This window comes from Solanum tuberosum, unplaced genomic scaffold (assembly GCF_000226075.1).
Source record: "Solanum tuberosum cultivar DM 1-3 516 R44 unplaced genomic scaffold, SolTub_3.0 scf00170, whole genome shotgun sequence".
NCBI lineage: Eukaryota > Viridiplantae > Streptophyta > Magnoliopsida > Solanales > Solanaceae > Solanum > Solanum tuberosum.
The window spans coordinates 734,672-739,087 of record NW_006239093.1 but is presented as its reverse complement, the minus strand read 5'-3'; positions in this window follow the sequence as shown (position 1 = coordinate 739,087).

The window sequence follows — 4,416 nt, the reverse complement described above, 5'->3', positions numbered from 1 at the left end:
TCTAAAGTTATTTGTAAATTTTATTTTTAACCCAAATATAATTTATCTTCAATAAATGCTGAAAAAATGAAAAATAAATAAATATACATATATATATATATATATACTAATAACTTTTTTAACGACCGGAATAATATTTTATAACGACTAAATATTTATCCCCTCGCTTATAATAAATTAAATACTAACTATACCAACCAAAAACATATTTTTTTGGTTATAAATACACCTTTTACGACCTCAATTATGTCCCTACGTTAAGACATGGTCGTTAAAAAACACTTTTCTTGTAGTGTAAGGCTAACATGAAAAGTAACATAGGAAACTAAACAAGACATTCACAACATAAGGAACTATCACTTACCGGTACCTTCATCCGGATTAGTTCCTTTGTCCTTGTTAGCTTGAAGCACATAGAAACGGTTTCTCTTTGGAGTATCAATATCTGGGCCATTATGAGAAGCTTGCTTATCTTCCCTTCCTTTTGCCACGAGTGTTGGGCAATCTCTCATCTTATGACCCTTCTTTCCACACCCAAAGCACCCATCCGTGCCGATAAGACACTTACCCAAATGTTGCTTCCCACACTTGGTACATCTAGGCCTCTCAAAAGAAGAATCACTTCCATTCCCTCCTTGAGGTTTAGGGTTAAACACCGTATCATTGTTCACCATTGAGGAATCTTGATTGTAGTACCTCTTTTTTGACATTGGTTGACCATGCTCATTGGGCTTAGACCTCTTCAGATCCCTATTCATCTTCTTAAGTTTGGACACCTCAATAGATTGAGCATACACCATAAACCTAGAAAAATTCATATCATTATAGAGCATTGCCATATGGAACTCTTCATTAACTAGGTCGGATACACCGGTCCCAAACCTACTCATCTCATCTCTAGGATTAGACACCAAGGATGGAGCATACTTAGACAAGAGGGTAAATTTCAAGGAATACTCGTCAACACTCATGCTACCTTGCCTAAGGTTTATAAACTCCTCAACCTTACACTCCCTCTTCTCACAGGGAAAGTACCTACCAAGGAATGCTCCCTTAAGCTCCTCCCATTCTATAGGACCCGCTTCTAAAGGCCTATTGCTTTTCCATTGAGTGAACCACACTTGGGCAACCTCTTTCAATTGATAGGAAGTCAACTCCGCTTTCTCCCTACAAGATACCACCATAGCATTGACTATCTTATATACTGCATCCAAGAATTCTTGGGGATCCTCTCCCACCTTAGAGCCAAGGAAGATAGGAGGATTCATCCTCACAAAGTCTCTCAACCTTGAGGCCATGGTACTCTCATTAGAAATCACCCTAGGCCCCACATCTCTATTCACTTGAGCCGTCATAGCTTGGGATAAGGTTAGAAAAGCCATCCTAATCTCTTCATTAGTCATGGCCAGAGCACCTACAAGAACTTGATTACCTTGAGGAACTTGGCCACCTTGAGGGCCTTGGTCACCTTGGGGAGGAACTCCCTTATTCACAACTTCCTCTTCCACTCTCCTTGCGGGAGTCCTTCTTGTATTCATATCCTATAAACACAAGAGAAGGATTAGGAAAGGACACTTATAGAGCTAAACTCTAAGACACGACTTCAAGAATATGAAAGAAGTGTAACTTTCTAACGTCCTTAGCCTCTCCCTCATAGATGTGGCGTGACTCACACTAATGAACAAGACTCTACTAGACGTGGCATGTGAGACATCAGCCCTAAAAACCATTTCCAAAATCTTGTGCTCTGATACCATGTTTATCACGACCCGGGACTATACCCCGAAAGCGACACGGCGTACTCGACCCCGAAGGGGTCTTATACAAGCCTCATAGCTCATTAATTGCATAAGATACTTGAAAATAGTGCAGAATTAAAACTTTTCTTAATAAAACAAACAATCGAAAACTCATTTATAAAGCAGTGGAATACTACAGTCTCACATGGCCATCTTAGACAAAACTTTAAACAAGATAGGGTCATGGCCCTTTACAATCAAAGTCTTAACAATAGTCTTAAAACATGAAAGAACTAGAAACATTGAAAGTCTTTGTCCTCGATCTATGAGGAAATACCAAAATATCTCTTGGAAGAAGTCTAATCCAAGCTCCAACTTGAGTGATACACAATTACCTCAGCCTGCACTTGTAGTAAAACATAGAAAAAGAATGGGTTAGCACAAATAAGTGCTAAGTATGATAGCCATGCAAAAACATGCTTAAAAAAGACATTTTGTTTGAAAGTCATGCTTTTATGCCATTTGATAAAACTTCATGAACATAGATAAAAGAGGCATAATATAAGTCACAACCAACATACAAGTCATTTATCCACAATAGAACATAATCAACCATATACCCCATTACCTTTTCTTTAAGCCTTCACTTTAAGTAACCCTCACGTTATACCTTGTCCAATGCATGGATAGCGTCCCATACCACCATCAACACCAAGGTACCACATTAACGTCACCAAAAGTGAACTTACCATTCATCATTTCTTCCTTTACACAATAAACCACATAAGAAACATAAACATCACATGAATCACATTATCACATTAAGACCAACATCTAAGACAACTCTAAGTCATACTTGTGCAATGTGCAAGTAGCATCCCATACTACTACTCACACTAAGTAATCCTTTGAAGTCACCATACACAAGGCACATTCATATACAACAAGTCAAAACAAGTAACTCATGATACAATCCAAGTATAGTATGCATCAATACATTTAAACATATAAGAGTCAACATTCTTCATTAACTTCATTACATTAAGAGAACCTTCATTCATTAAACATTAGATCACCATTCTCATAAATGACATTATAAGAGCTCATTCATTTCATTAACATTATAATGTACAAACCATTACCTCTCTCAAATTCCTAAATGTACAGTGCATAGCTGGCGTCCCATACCACCACCCACACTAAGTAGTACATCTTTAAGAAGCCATAGTTCATTAGTTGGTGGGGGTAAGCCTTAACCGACATAGAATATGTGAGCTTGACATGGAATCCTGGTGTCACCCTCACCGGATAAAGGGATTCCTACTTGCCTAAGGTAGGACCATCATTTGTTTAGCCTTAAGTTGATCCACTAGCTAGACCTATGTGGGAACATAGTTTATGGGACAGGGAGATTACTACTAGATACCCGCCTCAACTAACGTATGAGTATCTGTCACGACCCGAGAGCACCCCCTAGCTGTAACATGGCGTGCTCGACCCCGAAGGGGTCTTATACAAGCCACATAGTCATTCATTGCATTCAATAATGAAAATAGCATGGAATTAAAAAATTATTTAAATCCAAACGAACAAAATACTCATTTAAACATCTTTCAAAAACACAACGGAAGACTAAGTCTCACATGGTCATCTTAATAATGTACTTGATAACTAAGGTAGGGACACAACCCTTTACAATAGGAAGCACTTGAATTGTCTAATACATGAATAAAAAGGAAACTTCAAAAAGACACTTGTCCTCGGTCAATGAGGACATACCACTCTTAACCTTGGAGAAGACTCAATCCAAGCTTTTCAATCTAGATGGAAGCAATCACTTGCCGGAACCTACACTTGTAGTTAAAAAGGGTAGAAATATGGGTTAGCACACAAAAATGTACCAAGTATGCTGACCATGCAAAAAAATGCTTTAAAAGGGACATTTTGGTTAGAAACCATGCATTATGTCACTTTCTAGAAATATCATGTACAATAGCATAAGAGACATACAATACAAGTACAATCATCATGCAAGTCATAATACCACATTTAGACAATATCATCAAGTAAACCATTTCCTTTACCTTAGACCTTCACTTCAAGTAACCCTCAAGTTATGCCCTGTGCAATGTATGGGTAGCGTCCCATACCACCACCCACACTAAGGCACCACATTAAGGTCACCAAAAGTGAACTTACCATTCCTTCATTTTCACCTTTACACAATATCCATACAAGACACATAAATATCAAATGAATCACATCATCACATAAACATAGTTGTCAAGTAAGTCATTTCATCATCCTAGGACCTCTATCTAAAGTTACCCTAAGACACACATAAGTAAGATATGAAGTGGCCGCCCATACATCCTCTTCATACCACACCTAGGTATTCATGAAGGCTATAATAGACAAGAACCCTTCTATTTCAACATAACATGCCAAGCAACCCATTTCATCAATATAAGCTACTCATTCATCATTTCATTTAGACAATAAGTCAACATTCTTCAATAACTTCATTTATAACACATTCATGTCATAGTCATTAGGATTTAGAGAAACTCACTATGACCCTCTCAAAGCCTACTCGTGCAATGCATAGGTAGCATCCCATAATACTACCTACACTTTGTAGAACCTATCAAGAAACCATAATGAAATCTCACATGAT